Raw genomic sequence first — 8,343 nt, 5'->3', positions numbered from 1 at the left:
ATTGAGGCATCAAACCTGGGATGAGCTGGGGTCTGACATCCCCCTGTTGCCATGGAGGTCTAAAGGATGACCATTAGTTGTGGTTCTCGCCCCGGGACTTGGGTCAAGGTACAGCCGAAGTGGAGCACTTGTGTCGGACTAGGGAGGCTGTGCCGTGCCCCCTGGAGGTCTAAAGGATGACCAGTAGTTGTGGTTCTCGCCCCGGGACTTGGTCAGAGTATAGCCCAAGTGGAGCACTTGTGTCGGCCTAGGGAGGCTGTGCCGGGCCCCTGGAGGTCTAAAGGATTACCATGAGGTCAAAAGGATGACCAGTAGTTGTGGTTCTCGCCCCGGGACTTGGGTCAGAGTATAGCCCAAGTGGAGCACTTGTGTCGGACTAGGGAGGCTGTGCCGTGCCCCCTGGAGGTCTAAAGGATGACCAGTAGTTGTGGTTCTCGCCCCGGGACTTGGGTCAGAGTATAGCCCAAGTGGAGCACTTGTGTCGGACTAGGGAGGGCTGTGCCGTGCCCCCTGGAGGTCTAAAGGATGACCAGTAGTTGTGGTTCTCGCCCCGGGACTTGGGTCATAGTATAGCCCAAGTGGAGCACTTGGGTCGGACTAGGGAGGCTGTGTCGTGCCCCCTGGAGGTCTAAAGGATGACCAGTAGTTGTGGTTCTCGCCCGGGACTTGGGTCAGAGAATAGCCCAAGTGGGACACTTGTGTCGGACTAGGGAGGCTCTGCCGTGCCCCCTGGAGGTCTAAAGGATGACCAGTAGTTGTGGTTCTCGCCCCGGGACTTGGGTCAGAGTATAGCCCAAGTGGAGCACTTGTGTCGGACTAGGGAGGCTGTGCGTGCCCCCTGGAGGTCTAAAGGATGACCATTAGTTGTGGTTCTCGCCCCGGGACTTGGTCAGAGTACAGCCCAAGTGGAGCACTTGCGTCGGACTAGGGAGGCTGTGCCGGGCCCCCTGGAGGTCTAAAGGATGACCAGTAGTTGTGGTTCTCGCCCCGGGCCGTGGGTCTGAGTATGGCCCAAGTGGGACACTTGTGTCGGACTAGGGAGGCTCTGCCGTGCCCCTTGAGGTCTAAAGGATGACCAGTAGTTGTGGTTCTCGCCCCGGGACTTGGGTCATAGTATAGCCCAAGTGGGACACTTGTGTCGGACTAGGGAGGCTCTGCCGTGCCCCCTTGAGGTCTAAAGGATGACCATGAGGTCAAAAGGATGACCAGTAGTTGTGGTTCTCGCCCCGGGACTTGGGTCAGAGTATGGCCCAAGTGGTGCACTTGTGTCGGTCTAGGGAGGCTGTGCCGGTCCCCCTGGAGGTCTAAAGGATGACCAGTAGTTGTGGTTCTCGCCCCGGGACTTGGGTCAGAGTATAGCCCAAGTGGAGCACTTGTGTCGGACTAGGAGGCTGTGCCGGGCCCCCTGGAGGTCTAAAGGATGACCAGTAGTTGTGGTTCTCACCCCGGGTCGTGGGTCCGAGTCTGGCCCGAGTAGAGCACTTTGGTCGGCTACCGGGGGGTGTGCCGTGCCCCCTGGAGGTCTAAAGGGATGACCAGTAGTTGTGGTTCTCGCCCCGGGACTTGGGTCAGAGTATAGCCCAAGTGGAGCACTTGTGTCGGCCTAGGGAGGCTGTGCCGGGCCCCCTGGGAGATCTAAAGGATGACCATGAGGTCAAAAGGATGACCAGTAGTTGTGGTTCTCGCCCCGGGACTTGGGTCAGAGTATAGCCCAAGTGGAGCACTTGTGTCGGCCTAGGGAGGCTGTGCCGGGCCCCCTGGAGGTCTAAAGGATGACCAGTATTTGTGGTTCTCGCACCGGGACTTGGTCAGAGTACAGCCCAAGTGGAGCACTTGTGTCGGTCTAGGGAGGCTGTGCCGGGCCCCCTGGAGGTCTAAAGGATGACCATGAGTCAAAAGGATGACCAGTAGTTGTGGTTCTCGCCCCGGGACTTGGGTCAGAGTATAGCCCAAGTGGAGCACTTGTGTCGGACTAGGGAGGCTGTGCCGTGCCCCCTGAGGTCTAAAGGATGACCAGTAGTTGTGGTTCTCGCCCCGGGATTGGGTCAGAGTATAGCCAAGTGGAGCACTTGTGTCGGCCTAGGGAGGCTGTTGCCGGGCCCCCTGGAGGTCTAAAGGATGGACCATGAGGTCAAAAGGATGACCAGTAGTTGTGGTTCTCGCCCCGGGACTTGGGTCAGAGTATAGCCCAAGTGGAGCACTTGTGTCGGACTAGGGAGGCTGTGCCGTGCCCCCTGGAGGTCTAAGGATGACCAGTAGTTGTGGTCTCCGCCCCGGGACTTGGGTCAGAGTATAGCCCAAGTGGAGCACTTGTGTCGGACTAGGGAGGCTGTGCCGTGCCCCCTGGAGGTCTAAAGGATGACCAGTAGTTGTGGTTCTCGCCCCGGGACTTGGGTCATAGTATAGCCCAAGTGGAGCACTTGGGTCGGACTAGGGAGGCTGTGTCGTGCCCCCTGGAGGTCTAAAGGATGACCAGTAGTTGTGGTTCTCGCCCCGGGACTTGGGTCAGAGAATAGCCCAAGTGGGACACTTGTGTCGGACTAGGGAGGCTCTGCCGTGCCCCTGGAGGTCTAAAGGATGACCAGTAGTTGTGGTTCTCGCCCCGGGACTTGGGTCAGAGTATAGCCCAAGTGGAGCACTTGTGTCGGACTAGGGAGGCTGTGCCGTGCCCCCTGGAGGTCTAAAGGATGACCATTAGTTGTGGTTCTCGCCCCGGGACTTGGGTCAGAGTACAGCCCAAGTGGAGCACTTGCGTCGGACTAGGGAGGCTGTGCCGGGCCCCCTGGAGGTCTAAAGGATGACCAGTAGTTGTGGTTCTCGCCCCGGGCCGTGGGTCTGAGTATGGCCCAAGTGGGACACTTGTGTCGGACTAGGGAGGCTCTGCCGTGCCCCCTTGAGGTCTAAAGGATGACCAGTAGTTGTGGTTCTCGCCCCGGGACTTGGGTCATAGTATAGCCCAAGTGGGACACTTGTGTCGGACTAGGGAGGCTCTGCCGTGCCCCCTTGAGGTCTAAAGGATGACCATGAGGTCAAAAGGATGACCAGTAGTTGTGGTTCTCGCCCCGGGACTTGGGTCAGAGTATGGCCCAAGTGGTGCACTTGTGTCGGTCTAGGGAGGCTGTGCCGGTCCCCCTGGAGGTCTAAAGGATGACCAGTAGTTGTGGTTCTCGCCCCGGGACTTGGGTCAGAGTATAGCCCAAGTGGAGCACTTGTGTCGGACTAGGGAGGCTGTGCCGGGCCCCCTGGAGGTCTAAAGGAGGACCAGTAGTTGTGGTTCTCACCCCGGGTCGTGGGTCCGAGTCTGGCCCGAGTAGAGCACTTTGGTCGGCTACCGGGGGGTGTGCCGTGCCCCCTGGAGGTCTAAAGGATGACCAGTAGTTGTGGTTCTCGCCCCGGGACTTGGGTCAGAGTATAGCCCAAGTGGAGCACTTGTGTCGGCCTAGGGAGGCTGTGCCGGGCCCCCTGGAGATCTAAAGGATGACCATGAGGTCAAAAGGATGACCAGTAGTTGTGGTTCTCGCCCCGGGACTTGGGTCAGAGTATAGCCCAAGTGGAGCACTTGTGTCGGCCTAGGGAGGCTGTGCCGGGCCCCCTGGAGGTCTAAAGGATGACCAGTAGTTGTGGTTCTCGCACCGGGACTTGGGTCAGAGTACAGCCCAAGTGGAGCACTTGTGTCGGTCTAGGGAGGCTGTGCCGGGCCCCCTGGAGGTCTAAAGGATGACCAGTAGTTGTGGTTCTCGCCCCGGGCCGTGGGTCTGAGTATGGCCCAAGTGGGGCACTTGCGTCGGACTGGGGAGGCTCTGCCGCGCCCCCTGGAGGTCAAAAGGATGACCAGTAGTTGTGGTTCTCACCCCGGGTCGTGGGTCCGAGTCTGGCCCGAGTAGAGCACTTTGGTCGGCTACCGGGGGGTGTGCCGTGCCCCCTGGAGCCATGGGAGTGAGCTCCAGCAGACTGGTATTTTTCGGAGAACCAGGCCCACACTCCTCAGACTTTGTGCCCAGGGACAGGCCACCAAAATCGGCCGCGGCTCGTGCACTTTGCCCCTGCGTTTCTCCCAGAACCAGAGCCGGAAAAATCCCAAAATTGATGCCCAGAGATAGTCGACTCTGCCTGGAATAGATTGCCACCCAAACCCGCCAACTCACGCTGGTTTTCCGATGGCCTCACCTACTAACCCGAGCATGGTCATCGCTCGCACCTTCCAAAACCTCCAGGGGCGCAGGCACTTTTCATTTACTGGCCATAAGGCCGACCGCCTTAAGCGTTAAGCGATAAGCGAAAGGCTTAGTTTGGACTTAGTTTTTGGAGCGACGAGGTCGCCGTTTTGTCAATTCTGAACCGATTTTCACGCGGTTTTCGACTGCCTGCGCCTGGGGAGCCGCCCAGAAGCCCCAGGCAGTGTTCTGGGTGGACTTCCGGACCGGTCCGGACCCGGTACCGGCCGGGGGAACCGCACCACGCCTCTCGGGCGTTTCTACACCGATTTTCGCGGGGTTTTCGACTGCATAGACGGGGCCACCTGCTGCAGGGCCCGAGGGAGGGCCTTACTGAGCTGGGTCCGACGCAGGGCCCGGTTCCTGGAGCCCGCTGGGGGGGGGGGGGGGTTCTCTAAGGCTCACGGCGGGCTGCTGAGGGGCCGGATCGGATGCAGACAGGCGCTCCTCTGCCCAGGTCTTTGCTCCCCTGCCCCACTAGGAATGGAAGACACACTGCCAACAGCTTCTGGAGGGTGATGGGCCCTGCTGCAGACCAGGTCCGACCCAGGTTTCAGCTATCCCACCCCGCAGGGACTTAAAGACACACTGCCATCAGCTTCTGGAGGCTGCTGAGCTCTACTATAGAGCAGGTCCGACCCAGGTTTCAGCTCCTGCAGCCCACTAGGACTTAAACACACACTGCCATCAGCGTCTGGATGGTGATGGGCCCTGCTGCAGACCAGGTCCGACCCAGGTTTCAGCTATCCCACCCCGCAGGGACTTAAAGACACACTGCCATCAGCTTCTGGAGGCTGCTGAGCTCTACTATAGAGCAGGTCCGACCCAGGTTTCAGCTCCTGCAGCCCACTAGGACTTAAACACACACTGCCATCAGCGTCTGGATGGTGATGGGCCCTGCTGCAGACCAGGTCCGACCCAGGTATCAGCTCCTGCACCCCGCAGGGAATTGAAGACACACTGCCATCAGCTTCTGGAGGCTGCTGAGCTCTGCTATAGACCAGGTCCGACCCAGGTTTCAGCTCCTGCACCCCGCAGGGAACTAAACACACACTGCCATCTGCAACTGGAGGCTGCTGAGCCCTGCTGCAGACCAGGTCCGACCCAGGTTATGGCTCTCCCACCCCCCTGGGACTTAAACACACACAGCCATCAGCTTCTGGATGGTGATGGGCCCTGCTGCAGACCAGGTCCGACCCAGGTTTCAGCTCCTCAACCCCGCAGGGACTTAAACCCACACCGCCATCAGCTTCTGGAGGGTGATGGGCCCTGCTGCGGGCCAGGTCCGACCCAGGTTTCAGCTCTCCCACCCCGCAGGGACTTAAACACACACAGCCATCAGCTTCTGGGGGCTGCTGAGCCCTGCTGCAGACCAGGTCCGACCCAGGTTTCAGCTCTCCCACCCCGCAGGGTCTTTAACACACACACTGCCATCAGCTGCTGGAGGCTGCTGAGCTCCGCTATAGACCAGGTCCGACCCAGGTTTCTGCTCCTGCACCCCGCAGGGAATGAAAGACACACTGCCATCAGCTTCTGGAGGCTGCTGAGCCCTGCTGCAGACCAGGTCCGACCCAGGTATCGGCTCTCCAACCAGGCAGAGACTTAAACACACACACACACACACACACTGCCATCAGCTTCTGGGGGCTGCTGAGCTCTGCTGTAGACCGGGTCCGACCCAGGTTTCTGCTCCTCCACCCCGCAGGGACTTAAACACACACTGCCACCAGCTTCTGGAGGGTGATGGGCCCTGCTTTAGACCAGGTCTGACCCGGGATATAGCTCTCCCACCCCGCAGGGACTTAAACACTCACTGCCATCAGCTGCTGGAGGCTGCCGAGCTCTGCTGCAGACCAGGTCCCACCCAGGTTTCTGCTCCTGCACCCCGCAGGGACTTAAACACACACTGCCACCAGCTTCTGGAGGGTGATGGGCCCTGCTGTGGACCAGGTCCGACCCGGATATCAGCTCTCCCACCAGGCAGGGACTTAAACACACACTGCAATCAGCTGCTGGAGGCTGCTGAGCTCTACTATAGACCAGGTCCGACCCAGGTTTCAGCTCTCCCACCAGGCAGTGACTTAAAGACACACTGCCATCAGCTGCTGGAGGCTGCTGAGCTCTTCTATAGACCAGGTCCGACCCAGGTTTCAGCTCTCACACCAGGCAGGGACTTAAACACACACTGCCATCAGCTGCTGGAGGCTGCTGAGCTCTGCTATAGACCAGGTCCGACCCAGGTTTCAGCTCTCCCACCAGGCAGGGACTTAAAGACACACTGCCATCAGCTGCTGGAGGCTGCCGAGCCCTGCTGCAGACCATGTCCGACCCAGGTTTCAGCTCTCCCACCAGGCAGGGACTTAGAGGCACGCTGCCATCAGCTTCTGGAGGCTGCTGAGCTCTGCCATAGACCAGGTCCGACCGAGGTTTCAGCTCTCCCACCCCGCAGGGACTTAAACACACACTGCCATCAGCTGCTGGAGGCTGCTGAGCTCTGCTATAGACCAGGTCCGACCCGGGATATAGCTCTCCCACCCCGCAGGGACTTAAACACACACTGCCATCAGCTGCTGGAGGCTGCTGAGCTCTTCTATAGACCAGGTCCGACCCAGGTTTCAGCTCTCCCACCCCGCAGGGACTTGAACACACACTGCCATCAGCTTCTGGAGGCTGCTGAGCTCTGCTATAGACCAGGTCCGACCCAGGTTTCTGCTCCTCCACCCCGCAGGGAATTAAAGACACACTGCCATCAGCTTCTGGATGGTGATGGGCCCTGCTGCAGACCAAGTCCGACCCGGGTTACAGCTCTCCCACCAGGCAGGGAATTAAACACACACTGCCATCAGCTGCTGGAGGCTGCTGAGCTCCGCTATAGACCAGGTCCGACCCGGGTTCCTGCTCCTGCACCCCGCAGGGACCAAAACACACACACTGCCATCAGCTTCTGGAGGCTGCTGAGCTCTTCTATAGACCAGGTCCGACCCAGGTTTCAGCTCTCCCACCAGGCAGGGACTTAAACACACACTGCCATCACCTTCTGCTGGCTGCTGAGCTCTGCTGCAGACCAGGTCCGACCCAGGTTTCAGCTCCTGCACCCCGCAGGGAACTAAACACACACTGCCGTCACCTTCTGCTGGCTGCTGAGCCCTGCTGCAGACCAGGTCCGACCCAGGTTTCAGCTCCTGCACCCCGCAGTGGATTAAAGACACACTGCCATCAGGTTCTGGAGGCTGCTGAGCTCTGCTGCAGACCAGGTCCGACCCAGGTTATGGCTCTCCCACCCCGCAGGGACTTAAACACACACCGCCGTCAGCTTCTGGATGGTGATGGGCCCTGCTGCAGACCAGGTCCGACCCACGTTTCAGCTCTCCCACCCCGCAGGGGATCCCACGTTTCAGCTCTCCCACCCCGCAGGGGATGAAACACACACTGCCATCAGCTTCTGGAGGCTGCTGAGCTCTGCTAAAGACCAGGTCCGACCCAGCTTTCAGCTCTCCCACCAGGCAGGGAGTTAAAGACACACTGTCATCGGCTTCTGGAGGGTGCTGAGCCCTGCTGCACACCAAGTCTGACCCAGGTTTCAGCTCATCCACCCCGCAGGGACCTAAACACACACTGCCATCAGCTTCTGAGTGGTAATGGGCCCTGCTGCAGACCAGGTCCGACCCAGGTTTCAGCTCCTCCACCCCGCCATCACCAGCTGGAGGCTGGCTGCTGCTCCTGCACCCTGCCATCAGCTGCTGGAGGCTTCTGTTCCTCCACCCCGCCATCAGCAGCTGGAGGCTGGCTGCTGGAGGCTGGCTGCTGCTCCTCCACCCCGCCATCACCAGCTGGAGGCTGGTTGCAGCTCCTGCACCCCGCCATCAGCTGCTGGAGGCTGCCTGCAGCCCCTGCACCCCGCCATCAGCTGCTGGAGGCTGGCTGCAGCTCCTGCACACCGCCATCAGCTGCTGGAGGCTGCCTGCAGCTCCTGCACCCCGCCATCAGCTGCTGGAGGCTGGCTGCTGCTCCTGCACCCCGCCAGCAGCTGCTGGAGGCTGGCTGCTGCTCCTCCACCCAACCATCAGCTGCTGGACGCTGGCTGCTGCTCCTGCACCCCGCCATCAGCTGCTGGAGGCTGGCTGCTGCT

This window comes from Nothobranchius furzeri, unplaced genomic scaffold (assembly GCF_043380555.1).
Source record: "Nothobranchius furzeri strain GRZ-AD unplaced genomic scaffold, NfurGRZ-RIMD1 Scf161, whole genome shotgun sequence".
NCBI lineage: Eukaryota > Metazoa > Chordata > Actinopteri > Cyprinodontiformes > Nothobranchiidae > Nothobranchius > Nothobranchius furzeri.
Note: the sequence above shows the minus strand (reverse complement) of the source record.